This window comes from Diceros bicornis, chromosome 10 (genome assembly GCF_020826845.1).
Source record: "Diceros bicornis minor isolate mBicDic1 chromosome 10, mDicBic1.mat.cur, whole genome shotgun sequence".
Classification (NCBI taxonomy): domain Eukaryota; kingdom Metazoa; phylum Chordata; class Mammalia; order Perissodactyla; family Rhinocerotidae; genus Diceros; species Diceros bicornis.
The window spans coordinates 38,914,096-38,922,702 of NC_080749.1; the positions used below are offsets into that span (position 1 = coordinate 38,914,096).

Below are 8,607 nucleotides of genomic sequence, written 5' to 3' on the forward strand. Positions count from 1 at the left end.
CAGCTTCTGTTTAGTAGAAGTAACTGAGAAAAATGTATTCTTCCTTCAGAGAAAAAATGTAGCACAGATCTATTGTATTTTGAAAGCAAAAGTTCAGAGATAAAATTTTTTTTGCCGTTTGCTAAATCAAGATTCGAAAGTCTCTTTCCTGAACCCTCATTTTCCCTGTAAAAATTAGTTATATGACAAGTAAAATCTGTTTAACAAGACACATTTAAAATATACATGCAAATAAATTTAAAAGATCCTTTGTTTAAGGTAAAATGTTAAAAGAATAATATGGTAAATAGACAAATTTTACCATTCATGGGCACAACATTTTAAAATATAATGTGTTTTGTAATCTAGCCTAAAGTAATTTTATTAGATATTCTGTGCAGTTCTTACATCAAACATTCTCAGAAGCCCTGGGATCATTTTATATTCACTGGAAGACAGAAAGAAATCCAAAACCTAGTTAAATAAATTGTTCATTTATTCCTTCCCTTTTATGCACCAAGATCTACATGTGGTCATTAATTATAAAGAGACTATTATAGCACCATATTTTCATTCAATACGATGTCCTGGTATATATCAAAGAAGTCCCATAATTAAAACAGAAGGGCCACAATGACAATTAAAATTACAATCTATATGGGGAAAGAAAGTACAGTTCTGCAATTTTTCACCCTGTCACTGTCAGCTGCATGGAGCATTCTGGTCACGTCTCTTGTAAAGCAGCCTAAATTCTTCACCAATGCAACCTCAAAAGCATTATCAGCACCTAAGCAAAAGCCTATGCAAGTATAATTTAATACGAAGCCACAGTTTGCAAGTAATAGCGTATAAAGTGATATTTAAGTGGTGTTTTAAGCACACTTCTGATGGCTACAGCCGCTTTTCCCTGGTAAATGCGTTTTCCTTTGAGTAGTGATTATGAGTCCTGGGTGAAGAGGTCCTGTGTGCGGGTCTGTCTGTAAGCCTTACTTCCAGCTGCCAATCTTCACTTCACAGTGAAGAAAAAGCCACATAGCACCTTGTTCTTACTCTTGTATGCTGTCATCCCCTGAGCCTGATAACACAAAATCATTTCCACATAACACTTTCCTGCTTCTGCCTCTTAAACCTTGAGACCTACGCATTGTGCATGCACTTGCACCCTTGGCAACCGGCTCCCCGCAAGCCCCTTCCTTTGAACCATCAGAGTCTTCTGGCGGACTATTTTAAACACTTATCTTGGTAAATATCTGCATTAATGGAGTACAAAGCTTTTTGGTAGCAATATGTATTTGCTACAATTTATTGTCTATAAAAGTCACGAACAGTGAATTATTACTCTTAAAATTGTTTTTCTTTATAATAACTTTAAACTGAGCACTCATATATGAAGCATGCAATGGAGATTGAGAAGGTTTTGTATAATAAAACTGTGACATGGTCATTTTTTCCAGTTTTGCATTACAGAGACACACTCATGCATGGTGCTTTTTAAATTCTTATTATGTGTGAGGTCAGGGGGTCGAATGTCAGAAAGTACTGTTAATTTCACGGGGTTAGGGGAAAGTAAATTCAGAGGGAATACAGATCACTTAGCACAGAAAACCAGCTCCTCTGAAGTTTGGTTTTACATTTGTTAACCATATCCTTCAGCTGACGAACCATTGAGACCACGGTGACATTCTGGTCCCAGATATAATGGCTTGACATGCTGCAGTGAGAGTGTGATTCCGTCGCCCTGCTCCCGTGCCAGCCTCAGCCTTCCTCTGAATCAATGAAGCACTAAAACTTCACACAACTGGAACTGAACAAAGCATGTTGCCATTTTGGCTGTGATGTTTAAATTATAGAGAAAGCAGTCAGGATGTCTTAAAGTTCAATCTGACAAGAAATATAAAATATATTTCTGTCTTCATTCTCTGGGAAGGTAGCATCTTACGCTGCACAGTATCACTACCCAGAGTCCTTTAAAAGTGGTTCGTAATAGAACATCTAGGACCAAATTCTTGCATTTCAGGGCTTTTTTCTAATCGGAAAGACACCTTAGCATTGAGCAAAGTTTTGGGGGGAAAATAATAACTTAAATAATATTGTCTTATTCGGTTGGCAGTTTAGGGATATAGTTCCTTTATTTTACTATTTGTTCTGAAAAACAAAATGACGGTGCTGGCACACATCTATAGGCACAGGTTATACAACTCACACCAACAACGTCGAGATGAAACAATGGTCCGTTTTACGGTTGTGAGAGAGGAGTAATAATAATCAAAATACGTTTTAGTGCGCGGATTGGGAGCATATCGAACTCAGACAAAACCTGCAATTTTATTTAAATATAGTTCACTTGACCTGTATAGACAGGTGCTAATAGGTTTGGTTGGGTAGTTTTGTTTTTATTAGTTTTTTTTTTTTAAACAAGATTTTTCAGATTCAAAACTCAAACTGGGCTCAGCTGCCCCCTTATAATTAAATTTTAATGACTGAGGCTGAGTGTTTGTGTTTTGGCAGCATGCTTAATAGTGTTAGCATTGAAACGGTTACAACTAGACTTTGAGGTGGGGCAAACCCATTGCAAGTCATAGGTGAAGTTTCTCCAAAGACGCTCTGATTTACTGGATGCTTTGGGATTTAGCATGACAGCTAGCCACAGGTCATCCAGTTGTAGTAACTCGTTAAAAAATAAATTAGAAAAAAATACTACATACTCTAAATTCCACAGTAGCCTGGGGGCCAATGCTTTTCAGTTTTAACATTTTTTTTCACCAGAAGTAACAGTTCTGTATGTTTTTGTATGCCAAAGGGTCTATTGGTAAATAAGAACAGTATGTGGTACTGCTCATAAAATCACCCTTTCTCAGAAAATGGCAAGAACAATCCAGGGTACACATTTTAATCAGTTCATTTTTTTAAAAGAATTATTATTAACTTTGCCGTGGTGTATTTCACTGGCTTCCTTTTATAATTAAAAACTTTTTCCCCTCAAATTCCCTTTCCAGCAAGCAGCCTGTTGCCTGAAGTTTTAATCCTTCATTACTAGTTAAAACAAAATCACCAATTAGGCACATGAACACGTCTGTATTAATCTCATTAAGGTGATGGCACCAAATAAATTGGAACTATTTTGGTGCTTTTACTGTGTTCCTATGGCTTTATCAGGCCCTGTGGTCATATACAAAGACCTCGAAGCTTAGTCATTTAGAGTCATTCAGTTGTGGACTGAATGTGGCATTACCATCTATGGCTGAAAATTGCTTTCAGCTTTTAAACTGCACTGACTAGTCTGTAGTTAATCTTAGATCATTCACTCGCAAAATTAAATGAGCCAGAACGATGGTCTTCTTTTTTTTTTATAAAATAATACATCACAAAACACTTATTTGCCCTGCCCAAAAGAGAGATCAAATTCATTTAAAATCCCATAAACCAGAGTTGTGAATTTTTAATTTTATTTAGTAGCAGAGAAATAGAGGGTAAGCTATCTTTCTACAGCACATCATTGCTATAAATTTACATATGGAACATGGTTTGATGCTTAACCAACCTTTAATCTACCTTTGATGTATATTTCTACTTCAAGGTGGTCATGTGACACCCTTATTAATGCAAATGTAAAAAAGACTGTTTTGGAGCTCTGATGTAATTAGCCATAAACTATGTTTAAAAAAAAAAAATGCCTACTTGAGTCACTGAAGTTGCATATAAAGTTCACAGTTATCATCACAGAAGAATAACCTTAAAAAACTAAGTTTAAAATTTTTACTTCATTCATTCCTTTATTTTCTCCACAAGTAACTATCGAAGACCATTTTACTCTACCAGTGATAGTCAACTAAGATTTGATTGCTAAATAATGTGTTTTATAGGAGTAAAACATTTTAATTTTTGTAGGACTTTTATCCAGCTTCTTGTAAAAGTAAAATCACACAGAGAAAAATGCTAACTGAGGCAAGAAGAAATGCAATACTTCTTAGCCTGATTACCATATATCATCATCATTTCAAACGCATCATCCTTTAAATGAAAACGTTGGGTGCATTTGCTTGTTTTGGTTCCCTCCCTTCCCACTGCCCTACCCCACCATGTGGACCAAATGTCTATGTTTTGATTTTGGCAGTCACTAATTTTAGGCTCCAAGAAACTTAAGCTACCGCAAATGAGGTGAGGTCACCTCATAATGCCAGATGGAGGCAAAAAGTTTGGATATTTGAAGGGCTGACCCAGTGAGTCCCCTGGTGAATGACAGGACACTAAGGTTAGATATTGGAAAATAATGTTCGTGCTACTCTGTCAGGGAGGCCAGTGCAAGCTGCCTTTTTGACAGAGAAGGTGGTGTGTGGTCTGGACCTCAAGAAAAAGGAAGTCAGCCACCCGGATCAAAAATTACCCTGTTGACCATCCACAAATGATTCTGACATCAACTTTGGGCGACAGGAAGAAAATGGTAAAAGAAATAAAAATAAAAATAAGATTGTACTTTATTTTGGGATAGTCTCAGGTAATTCCAAGGATCCATCTCAATACTATGAAAGTTCCTGAATTAAGAATATAATTGCCAAAGCCACTTCTTTATTTCTACTGTATGTTGCAAGTGTACATGACTCTAGGTTTACAGTTCCAGAAGTTAACTATCATCAGTTTTTTAAAATGTAGCATTATAAGCGTAAGTACAGTAAAATAAAATGCATTTCTATTTGAATGTTCTTTTTAATTTAAACAAAAGCAAAACTGACAGAAATTAATAGAAGCCACTCATTGTTAATATAATTATTTTGGAACAGAAGACATGTCTTTCTATTTCATTTGTAATAACCTAGAAAAAAAGGATTTTGTGACCAAAACATCAACTCATTTTTATTGAGACTGTCCTCCCCTTCTTAAAAACTTTCTTGAGACTCCTTGACCTGATTCTAAATATAACTGCATTCCTTAAATCTTATTGTATTGCTACTTTAAAGGGGTAGTGGGTTTATACTTTTCAATAAACTTTAATGATTTAAAAGGACCTAAATCTGTTCGAGATTTGTCCCTTTTCTAACAATATGGATGAAGCAAAAGATACATATATACTTTTAAATATCATCCAAATATCAGGTGACCATTCTAAATACTGCACGGTATTAGTTTTTCCATCTCAAGAAAAATATATGCATATTGTTGTTTATTCTGTAAAATATTCCTTTTTTTAATAGCCTGAACCAAATAATTTCTCATTTTTACAGGCTTCACTTCACTTTTCTCACAGTGAATAAATTGCAACTTATTTCCATGAAATTCACAGATGACACAGATCTTTATTTTGCATAAAGGCATAAAGAAGTGTCTAATATCTTCAATATTCATCTGCTAAGTGGACATTTGCATTGGGTTAGAACAGAAAAAGAGCCCCAACCCTCCCGCAGTGGCAGCTGTACAAAGGGATGACATCTGACAGCTGTGACAGTGCTGAAGGGAAACTCAGATGACTCGCAGCATCCATGATCCAATTACAGCACACATCCCTCTGACAGACCCAGCAGCTTGACTCCGGCGTTTGGAAGGACAGTATTGATCTCTTGTCAGAAACCAGTTGCCTGCCTACAATTGTGCGCTGCTGAACTTTGAAAAGCTATAGTAGCCTCTTAAATGATAGGGGCAGTCAGGTTATAGTATTCAGGTACAAAGAGAGGTGCAAAGGGTATCTGCTAAATGCTCTAAACTTGAACAAATCATAACAATATGACAGTCCAATCATACTCAAGGAGCCCAGCTGATCTAGCTGGCTACTGTCTGTGCTAATGGAAAGACAGCTCTTTGTGTTTAGTGGGATGATCTTACTTGATGAAAAGGCCACTGCAATTAGTGCATGCTGGTTGGCTGTGCTTGGTGACAGCAGCATGGATGGTATAATGGCAGCTGCCAATAACCTTAACTTCAAGAAAATAGACAATTAGGCCTTTGATCCTAATACTGTTAGTCCCTTACTGCAGACCTCTGCTTGGCTTTCACTGTAACCTCACAAGGGCAATGTGGTACAACCTGGCCAAACAGAACGACTTGGTCAAGAGGTCAATTACCTTTCTCCTTTCTCCTATGTTCCTGCCTTCCTTATGGAAAGAGTGAGAGAAAGAGAGACTCATGCAAAATGTAACAAACATACATATTTCCTTTCAACTATAGTTTAAAGGAAGCTTTAATGTTTTAAGATCAATGTTTTAAGATGCAAAATTTTGAAATACATTTTTAAAAATACAAGATGCTGAACTTTAAAATAGAGCTATCTAATGGCAAGTGATGTAATGTTTTAAGACACGTGTAGCACTGAGTGTTAAAAAATTATCAAAATCTAGGATAATTAAAGGTTATTTCCAGTTTATCTTTATTACTTTAGGATTGGATAAAGATAGACGAAATATTCCGAAGATTTAGAGCATGCACAAAACTTATGATGCAAAGTATTACAGAGCTTTTCATCAAGGGCAGCTCCAGGGCAGGTAAAGGAATTAGGTAGAAGTGAAGTGGAGCACACAAACATGTGCTCACATACACACACAAATTCTACAAGTGTAGATAAATCTACGATCAGAAAAATGACGTCTAGCGCTCCAACAAAATTGGAACAATACAGAGAAGATTAGCAATGTCCCAGCCCAAGGAAGACATGCAAATTTGGGAAGTGTTCCATGTTTTTAAGGGAATATTCTTTATTCAAATTTAGAACTTTTCTTAATTTTAAAAGTTTTTTCTGTAATTGTTGAACAGGTAATAAGTATTATTAACTCCCGGTAGACAAGTATTGGAAACCAAAACACATAGGAAATGTTTACTGTTGCAATTTCATTAAATTGTAAGTATTAAAAAAATTTAAGTTTATATCAGTTTTAGATACTTTCTAATGGAATGGGTATAAAGGCAAAACTGAAAAACTGACATTATATAAAGTATAAATATATGTTTCAAACAGTCAAATGTTGAAGAAGAGTTTGGTATTATTTATTTTTTTGTGTGAGGAAGACAAGCCCTGAGCTAACATCCGATGCCAATCCTCCTCTTTTTTGCTGAGGAAGACTGGCCCTGGGCTAACATCCGTGCCCATTTTCCTCTACTTTATATGGGACGCCGCTACTGCGTGGTTTAACAAGCAGGGCTTCTGTGCATGTCGGGATCCGAACCAGCGAACCCCAGGGCTGCTGCAGCAGAGTGCGCGCACTTAACCTCTTGCGCCACCGGGCCGGCCCCCGGTTTGGTATTATTAAAAGATAAAATAGGGTATAGAAACTAGGGTTTCACAAATGAACAGAGAACTAGAGATCAAAAGCATGAAAAAATAAATTTGGCAGAGCCTAGAAAAACTGAGATATAATAGTATCTAAGACAGAAGGAGACACACAACCAATGTGCTTCAGAAACACAAATCCTTAATATGTATGCAAAGATACTCCTATTCACTCATATGTAAATGAATGCTAATTAAAACACATATAAGATCACTCAAATGTAAATTGGATAATACAAAATTAGAGAAGGTGTGGAGAAACAGACATTCTCTTCTTAAAAGTACAAATTGTAACAGTCTTTCTTGAGATTAGTGCAGAAATATCTAACCAAAATCCCTACTACTTTAATCAGAAACATTCTTCACTGCACCAAGATTTATATGTAAGAACATTCATTGCAGTATTGTTTGTAATGAGAAAAAATGAAAACAACCCTAATATCCAGTAGAAGGGGATCAGTGAAGTACATCATGATACATACATAAAATAGAATAATATACAGCCAATAAAAAGAATGAAGTGGATTGATATAAGCTGATATGAAAGTTTCTCCAAGATATAAATAGAGTATTATCTTATTTGTATAAAATATACACAAAAACAAACGTATACGTAGGGATGTTTGCATACTTGTGCTTATATGAATATGCATGAGATATTTATATCTGCATATATATGCTTTATGTATATTAACATTTTTAGAAATACAAACAATAAACTGGTAATAGTAGTTATCTACCATGATTTAGAGATGGTAAGGAAGACTTATTTTTTTTAATTAAAATACCTTTTTTATTCAGGTAACATTGGTTTATAACATTATATAAATTTCATGTGTACATAATTATATTTTGACTTCTGTATAGACTACATTGTGTTCACCACCAAAAGTCTAGTTGCCATCCATCACTGTACACATGTCTCCCTTTCACCTGCCTCCCTCCTCCCCCTCCCCCTCTGGTAACCACCACTCCATTCTCTGTATCTATGTGTTTGTTTGTCATTGTTTATAGTCCACATATGAGTGAAATCATTGCTACTTGGCTTTCTCCATCTGACTTATTTTGCTTAGAATAATACCCTCAAGGTCCATCCATGCTGTTGCAAATGATAAGATTTCATCTTTTTTTACGGCTGAGTAGTATTTCATTGTATATACATGCCATATCTTCTTTATCCCATCATCTCTTGAGGGCACTTAGGTTGTTTCCCAGTCTTAGCTATTGTAAATAATGCTAAAATGAACATAGGGGTGCATATATCTTTTCAACTAAGTGTTTTCATGTTGTTTGGATAAATACCTGGAAGTAGAATAGCTGGATCATATGGTAGTTCTATTTTTAATCTTCTGAGAAGTCTCCATACTGTTTTCCAT

At 35.7% G+C, this 8,607-nt stretch overlaps 1 pseudogene; it reads left to right on the forward strand.

Moving 5' to 3' along the window:
* The first annotated feature begins 6,549 nt into the window (after nt 1–6,549).
* On the forward strand, nt 6,550–6,646 carry LOC131411081 (U6 spliceosomal RNA; annotated as a pseudogene).
* The last annotated feature ends 1,961 nt before the right edge of the window (nt 6,647–8,607 follow it).